Below are 8,835 nucleotides of genomic sequence, written 5' to 3' on the forward strand. Positions count from 1 at the left end.
GTGGACTGCCTCCGCGCCTTATGCTTCACAGGGCGCACATTGGGGCACACCCTTAAGTGATGCTCGATTACCCCCTGGGGACCCCCACCACCTGCTTGGCCTCCCAGGCGAATACCTCCTTGTTCGCGCGCAAGAACTTTACCAATGCCTCCTCTTGGCCTGGGTCGAGGTTGGCGCCTATGGTGAAGGTGGCTCCCGAGGACCCATCTTCCTCGACTGGGACTTGCTTCGTTTCGGCCCGATCTTGAGTGAACAACTGCTTCTTCTTTGCCGGCGCGGCCTCCTTAGCCCCCTGAGCGGCTCCGTAAGCTGGGCGTGCTGCCGCTGCAGCCCTGAAGGCGATCTTGAGGGCCGCCAGTGCCTCTTGGTGTCTCTAGCCACGGTGAGGACGCCGCTGCTGCCCGGTATCTTCATGAGGTTGTAGGCTGGATGGGTCGCTGCCATGAATTGAGCTAAGGCAAGGTACCCGAGGATGGCATTGTACGGGAGGCCGATGCGGGCGATGTCGAAGTCGATCAGCTCGGTGCGGTAGTTGTCCCGGGTGCCGTAGGTGACCGAAAGGCGTATTTGCCCCAGGGGGCTGGTGGACCCGCTGCCGACCCCGGAGAAAGGCTTGGTGGGGCGGAGCCGGCCATGCGGCACGTGAAGCAAGCCGAAAGCTTCCACGGAGAGCACGTTGAGTCCCGCTTCAACGTCGATGAGTGTCTTGGTCATGGCGACGTGGCAGATGGTGGTCGTGCAGAGCATTGGGAGCGCGCCTGAGCCGGTGGTGGTGGCAGGGTGATCCCCTAAGTTGAAGGTGAGGTCGGCCTTGGGCGCCGCCCATCCTGGAGGGGCTCCCTGCTGCACAGAGGCGGCGCCGATCTGGCGGAAGAACTGCTTGACGTGGCGGTCCGTGGGTGGCACTTGCGAGCCGCCAAGGAGGGCCGCAACGGCGACAGGCGCCGGTGCCGCGAAGCGTGCGACAAAAAGGCCACGCAGCTCTCCCCAAGAAGCCACAGAGGATCCTGGCAGGTTGAGCAGCCAGGCGCGCGGCGCGCCAGCGAGGGCCATGGGGAACCAGTTGGCCATGACCTTGTCATCGCCTCCCGCCTCCAGGACGGCCTCCTCGTAAGCCAGCAGGAAGGTCGACGGATCCGCCGCGCTGTTGAAGCGGGGCGACATCCTCGGCCTGAACTTGGGCGGTCACCGCACCCATCGTAAGGCGGGGGTGAGGGCCCTGATCCCCCTGGCACCGTCATGGTCGCCCGGCGACCCGGTCGGTGGAGCAGCGCCGGCCATGGGGACCGAACGGAGAAGCGGAGCCGGCAGAGGAGCGGAACTTCGGCGCACCCCTACCTGGCGCGGCAAATGTCGGATTCTGGGTTCCGGAAAACCCTTGAGGTTCGAACACTGGGGTGCGCACGAAGATCTCTCTTTGTCTAGCTCGCTCTCGCAACGATCTCAAGACCTAACTCGACGAACCCAAAGATCAAGTGACACAGGGGTTTATACCGGTTCAGGCCACCGTTGTGGTGTAATACCCTACTCCAGTGTGGTGTGGTGGATTGCCTTGTAGGCTGAGGATGAGCAAGTACAAGGGATGAACCGCCTCCTGAGGAGAGGTGTTCTTGAGGTAGGTAAGCTTGTGTGGGAGAGGAGGGTATGAATGATCCGTCCCCCTCTACGGTGGTGGCTCGTCCTATTTATAGAGGCACGGGTCCTCTTCCCAAATATTCGGCGGGAAGAGATCCCACAACGGCCAATTTGAAGGGGCACAACTAGTACAAGCTATCATGACAAAAGGTGGTCTTCGCCTGCCAAAGGCTCTGGTGGGGACGCCGTCGTGGGCTCTGCGGTGACCTCCGTCCTGTCGTCCTGCTAGTCTTGGTCTCGTTGCACCAATATGGAAACCTTTGCCTGATGCCTCGGGACTCCTCGCCTGCGCTTGCCCCTTTAGCACCAAAGAGGCAACCAATACTCTGCGCCCGCTGGCGCCCTCCTAGCCTTGGTCGCCATGGCTCACGTCATGCGAACCTCGCGAGGTGCCCCTTGCATAGATATCTCCGCTCCTCGGGAGCCAGCCTAGGGAGGCTGCCCCTGAGGAGGTTGTGTTGTCCGCCTCGCGAGGCTTGGTCCCTCGCGAGGGTCTTGAGTGGTTGTTGATGAAGATGGGCCGTACCAGGCACCTGGAGGAGCCATGCCCTGGGCCGCAGGCAGGCAAGTCTGGGTACCCCCATTCCCAGGGACGCCGACACCATGAGCCCCCAGCTTCGGCGAAACCGAGCAGGCTCTGGATGGTGGCATGCCATTCGTCCATCTGCTCGGCCGCTGGCGGAAACCTCAACAGCAGTTGAGCCCGCGCCATGGCCTCCGAAGCTGTACTTGGCAGGGATGATGATGAAGTTGATCGTACTGTCACTCGGCTCCTGACGGTGCAAGCGGCAGTAGTACTACGCCCCTGCTGCTGCTGCGAGGCGACCACCTGGACGTGGTGCGGCGAAGGCGTTTGAGGGCCAGTGGCTCCGTTGGGCGCAGCGGCTTGGTCGGCCCGTCCCGGGGGAGGTGCACGCGCTGCGACCGCACCCGTGGTGGGGGCGGCTGGAGGGCGGCGGTTCGCCCTGGTCCGAGCGCCGTTGCTGTGACTGTGCCGTCGGCGGGGGAAAGGGGCGCAGATGGAGTAACCCCTTCACCCGTACCTTGGGGGGCGTGGCCGTCAGGGTGTTGCTGATGCTGCTCTCCTCCGGTGCCTCCTGCTCCTTCGTCGGCTGCGGGAGAAGTGGTGATGGTGCCGCCTGCTCCGACCACTTCCCCAGCAGCGTCCGCATCCTCGTGCGCCTCCGCACCCCCGTGGCGTTGGAGGCCGCGGGCGGCGGATCCTTCGAGGTGGACGGGTGAGCCGAAGGACCGGATTTATTCTTGGGCACCATGGTCGATGGCGTCGTCGAAGATGGTGATGAAGTCGACGCGCTACGCACGCCTTCAGGTTCACACAAGTGAGCCCCCTACCTGGCGTGCCAAAGATATCGCGGAAAACCACGGCCACCTATTGGACCTGGGGGTCCCTTGCTGGTTTGGCAGGGGGCGACGCGTTGCACAAAGAGCAGACGAGCGTGGGGCAGCAAGGCGGAGATCAGACGGGCAATTTTACCCAGGTTCGGGCCACCGCGAGGCGTAAAACCCTACTCCTGCTTTGGTGGATTGATGGTGGAAAGGTGTTGGCGGAGCGTAGTACACCTACCCAGCAGGGGTTGCCTCAGGGCAGCAGTGACTACGCGCGTATGGGGGTGTGAGTTATCCAACCTCCTAACCCTTTCTACGGTTGCCATGGGCCTCCTTTTATAGATAAAGGGGTTACCACAGTGGCAAAGTAGTCATTACGCACTGATAAGATAGCAAACAGTGTTATCATACCTAACTCTGCGGGCTGATAGGGTGCATTAAATGCACCACTTAGTGTCACATCGCTAGTTGTCCCACAAGGCTTGCTGGGCTATCTTGCCAGCTCCGCTCCTGCTCGCTTGACACGTCGCAGGATGGGTGTCATCTATGGGTTTCTCCTGTAGGAAATGGCTGCCATGTGGCGAATGGCTGCCACTTAATCACTTTGCGGCTTGACACCTCACTGACCGACGATGTGGGTCGTGGTAGAGTGGTTGGTGAGGTAGTTTTGCTTTCGTGAGTCCCGGTAGGCCCTGCCGGGGCTCTGGTTGTCTATTTCTGGGGGTGGCCTCACCCCTTGCGGGGCTCATCTACCCGGCAAAGGAGGCTTCTCTCTTGACGATATCCTACTTCTCTGGTTTGGTCTTGGACCTCCTAATCTGTATGTTGGTCCTTCGAATCTCTGGAGTTCTTGCACTCTGATCTGGGCTGGTGCTTCAATCTTGCTCTCATGCCTATGCATAGTCTGGGCAACAGACCCAGGGTCTGTTGCACCGACAGATGCATAGCAATGAGAGAGTGAGAGTATGTCCACGTACCCTCGTAGACCGAAAGTGGAAGCATTTGACAGCGCGGTTGATGTAGTTGAACTTCTTCTCGTTCCGACCGATCAAGCACCGAACGTACGGCACCTCCGAGTTCTGCACACGTTCAGCTCGATGACGTCCCTTGAACACTTGATCCAGCAAAGTGTCGAGGGAGAGTTTCATCAGCACGACGGCGTGGTGACGGTGATGGTGAAGTGATCCGCGCAGGGCTTCGCCTAAGCACTACGTGAATATGATCGGAGGCGTAAACTGTGGAGGGGGGCGCCGCACACGGCTAACTGCTACCTCTTGAGCACTGCGTTGGTTTTCCCTTGAAGAGGAAAGGGTGATGCAGTAAAGTAGCGTAAGTATTTCCCTCAGTTTTTGAGAACCAAGGTATCAATCCAGTAGGAGACCACGCTCAAGTCCCACGCACCTACACAAGCAAATAAGAACCTCGCAACCAACGCGATAAAGGGGTTGTCAATCCCTTCACGGTCACTTACGAGAGTGAGATCTGATAGATATGATAAGATAATATTTTTGGTATTTTTATGATAAAGATGCAAAGTAAAATAAACGGCAATAGAAATAGCTAAGTGTTGGAAGATTAATATGATGGAAAATAGACCCGGGGGCCATAGGTTTCACTAGTGGCTTCTCTCAAGAGCATAATTATTACGGTGGGTGAAGAAATTACTGTCGAGCAATTGATAGAATTGAGCATAATTATGAGAATATCTAGGTATGATCATGTATATAGGCATCACGTCCATGACAAGTAGACCGAAACGATTCTGCATCTACTACTATTACTCCACACATCGACCGCTATCCAGCATGCATCTAGAGTATTAAGTTCATAAGAACAGAGTGATGCTTTAAGTAAGATGACATGATGTAGAGGGATAAACTCATGCAATATGATATAAACCCCATCTTGTTATCCTCGATGGCAACAATACAATACGTGCCTTGCTGCCCCTGCTGTCATTGGGAAAGGACACCGCAAGATTGAACAAAGATAAGCACTTCTCCCATTGCAAGAAAGATCAATCTAGTAGGCCAAACCAAACTGATAATTCGAAGAGACTTGCAAAGATAACCAATCATACATAAAAGAATTCAGAGGAGATTCAAATATTGTTCATAGATAAACTAGATCATAAACCCACAATTCATCGATCTCGACAAACACACCGCAAAAGAAGATTACATCGAATAGATCTCCAAGAGAATCGAGGAGAACTTTGTATTGAGATACAAAGAGAGAGAAGAAGCCATCTAGCTAATAACTATGGACCCTAAGGTCTGAGGTAAACTACGCACACATCATTGGAGAGGCTATGGTGTTGATGTAGAAGCCCTCCATGATCAATGCCCCCTCCGGCGGAGCGCCGGAAAAGGCCCCAAGATGGGATCTCACGGGTACAGAAGGTTGCGGCGGTGGAATTAGGTTTTCGTGGATGCCCCTGATGGTTTGGGGGTATGTAGGTATATATAGGAGGAAGAAGTACGTCGGTGGAGCAACGTGGGCCCCACGAGGGTGGAGGGCGCGCCTGGGGGGGTAGGCGCGCCCCCTGCCTTGTGCTCTCCTCGTTGATTGCTTTACGTAGACTCCAAGTCCTCTGGATAACGTTTGTTCTGAAAATCGCGTTCCCGAAGGTTTCATTCCGTTTGGACTCCGTTTGATATTCTTTTTCTGCGAAACACTGAAATAGGCAAAAACAGCAATTCGGGTTGGGCCTCCGGTTAATAGGTTAGTCCCAAAAATAATATAAAAGTGTATAATAAAGCCCATTAAACATCCAAAACATAATATAATATAGCATGGAACAATCAAAAATTATAGATACGTTGGAGACGTATCACTGACAACTATTGATCTGTGTTCTAGCGGTGCCCCCATCATATATATAGGTTGGAGGGGAGGAGAGGCAGCCAAGGGGTGCCCCAAGTAGGAGGAATCCTACTTGGACGCCTCCCTATTCGGCCTCCCCCCTTCCATATTCATCCGGAGGGGGAAGGAAGGAGGAGGGAGGCGAGAAGGAAGGGGGAGGCCGAATTGCTCCCCTTCCTTTCTCTCTTCCCCTCTTTCCTTCCCCCCTTATTTGGCTTACAAGGGGCGTTGTCCCCTTCTTGGCCCATTAGGCCCATGTAGTTGCCGGGGGGGATGCTCGGAACCCCTTTCGATGACCCGATATGTACCCGGTACCCCCAGAACACTTCCGGTGTCTGAATATCATTGTACTATATATGAATCTTTAACTCTCGGCCATTTTGAGACTCCTCGTCATGTCCGTGATCTCATCCGGGACTCCGAACAACATTCGGTCACCAAATCACATAACTCATATAATACAAAATTGTTATCGAACATTAAGCGTGCGGACCCTACGGGTTTGAGAACTATGTAGACATGACCGAGACACCTCTCAAGTCAATAACCAATAGCGGAACCTGGATGCTCATATTGGTTCCCACATATTCTACGAAGATCTTTATCGATCGTACCGTAATGACAACATACGTTATTCCCTTTGTCATCGGTATGTTACTTGCCCGAGATTCGATTGTCGGTATCTTCATACCTAGTTCAATCTCGTTACCAGCAAGTCTTTTTACTTGTTTAGTAATGCATCATCCCGCAACTAACTCATTAGTCACATTGCTTGCAAGGCTTATTATGATGTGCATTACCGAGAGGGCCCAGAGATACCTCTCCGATACTCTGAGTGACAAATCCTAATCTCGATCTATGCCAACCTAACAAACACCTTCGGAGATACCTGTAGAGCATCTTTATAATCACCCAGTTACGTTGTGATGTTTGATAGCACATAAGGTATTCCTCCGGTATCCGGGAGTTGCATAATCTCATAGTCAAAGGAATATGTATATGTCATGAAGAAAGCAATAGCAATAAAACTTGACGATCATTATGCTAAGCTAACGGATGGGTCTTGTCCATCATATCATTCTCATAATGATGTGATCCAGTTCATCAAATGACAACACATGTCCATGGTTAGGAAACTCAACCATCTTTGATTAACGAGCTAGTCTAGTAGAGGCTTACTAGGGACACTGTGTATTATCTATGTATCCACACATGTATCAAGTTTCTGGTTAATACAATTCTAGCATGAATAATAAACATTTATCATGATATAAGGAAATATAAATAACAACTTTATTATTGCCTCTAGGGCATATTTCCTTTACAACCAACACCTCCACCTCACTGAATCATTTACCAAAGGATTTAAATTCCATCCCCGTGAGTCTAGGGTGTCATTTAAACTGTATGAAGATCCATTTACCATATCTTTAGATAGATTTGCCTATTGCTGCAACATCTCATTCTGGGGTTCGCTTGACGAACCACCAAGATCTGAGTTTGAGATTTTCTTGACTAGTCTTTGCTATGGTGAGACTAGGGGAGTGACACAAGTTAGAATAAAGAGCATTCATTTTCCATTGATCCAGTACTTCGCATTATTTAATGGAAAATGCATTGTAGGCAAACAAGATTGTAGTACACTTTGTGCTCCAGACTTGAGCCTCATACGCACCGCTCTCACCAAGGACAAAAGTTATAATCTTGGAGCGATTGTTGCATGCAGGTTGCAACACAACACTGGTAGTGGATATTTTTATGGTGGGATTTATGCCACACGCTTAGCAAGAGAGCTGGGTGTTTCACCTTGGCCTTATGACCCTATTTTACCCACACAGTACTTAGACTTTGATGCTATGAAACGTCATAAGATCCTTAGTGGTGAACCCCATAATTTCACTTATAACCTGTTGTTTAATAAAAGTTCCATCGTGGAAACATATTTGCCTGCACCTGCTCTCTTTGATGCTCATAGTAAGAAAAGATATTATGTTCTTGAGAGCGAGGCCCGAGCTCATAACGCGGTAGTTGTGGCTGCACGGCGGGCTGAGGTATCTGCACCTAGAGCCTCCATGATACGTCTCCAACGTATCTATAATTTATGAAGTATTCATGCTGTTATATTATCATTCTTGGATGTTTTACAATCATTTTATAGCAACTTTATATCATTTTTTGGGACTAACCTATTGACCCAGTGCCTAGTGCCAGTTGCTTTTTTTTGCTTGTTTTTTACATAGGAGGAAATCAATATCAAATGGAGTCCAAACACCGCGAAACTTTGTGTGGATTTTTTATGGACCAGAACACTTCCAATGGGCCAGAGCAGCACCTGGGGGTGCCCCGAGGGGGCCACAACCCACCAGGGCGCGCCCAGGTGGGTTGTGCCCACCTCAGTGGCCTCCCGCACCCCCTCTTTACCATATAAATTCCCAAAAATTCCAAAAACCCTCGAGGTAACCCTAGATCAGAAGTTCAGCCGCCGTCGGCCTCTGTAACCACCGAAAACCAATCTGGACCCCTTTCCGGCACTCCGTCGGAGGGGGAAATCATCACCGGTGGCCATCTTCATCATCCCGGCGGCCACCACGACGAGGAGGGAGTAGTCCACCCTCGGAGCTGAGGGTTTGTATCAGTAGCTATGTGTTTAATCTCTCTCTCCCTCTCTCTCTCTCTCGTGTTCTTGAGATGTCACGATCTTGATGTATCGCGGGCTTTGTTAATATAGTCAGATCATATGGTGTTTTCCCCTCTCTATCTTGTTGTGAATTGAGTTTTCCCTTTGAGATTTCGTTTTATTGGATTGGATACTTTTATGGATTTGAGAGCACTTGATATATGTCTTGCATAGAATACTCATGGTGAAAATGGGGTATTGTATTGATTCACTTGATATATGTTTTGGCACTCAACTCGCGGATTCCCGAGGTGACATTGGGGTAATCTACGCATAGGGGTTGATGCACGTTCTTGTTTTTGTTTCTCCGG

This window comes from Triticum aestivum, chromosome 2D (assembly GCF_018294505.1).
Source record: "Triticum aestivum cultivar Chinese Spring chromosome 2D, IWGSC CS RefSeq v2.1, whole genome shotgun sequence".
Taxonomy (NCBI): Eukaryota; Viridiplantae; Streptophyta; class Magnoliopsida; order Poales; family Poaceae; genus Triticum; species Triticum aestivum.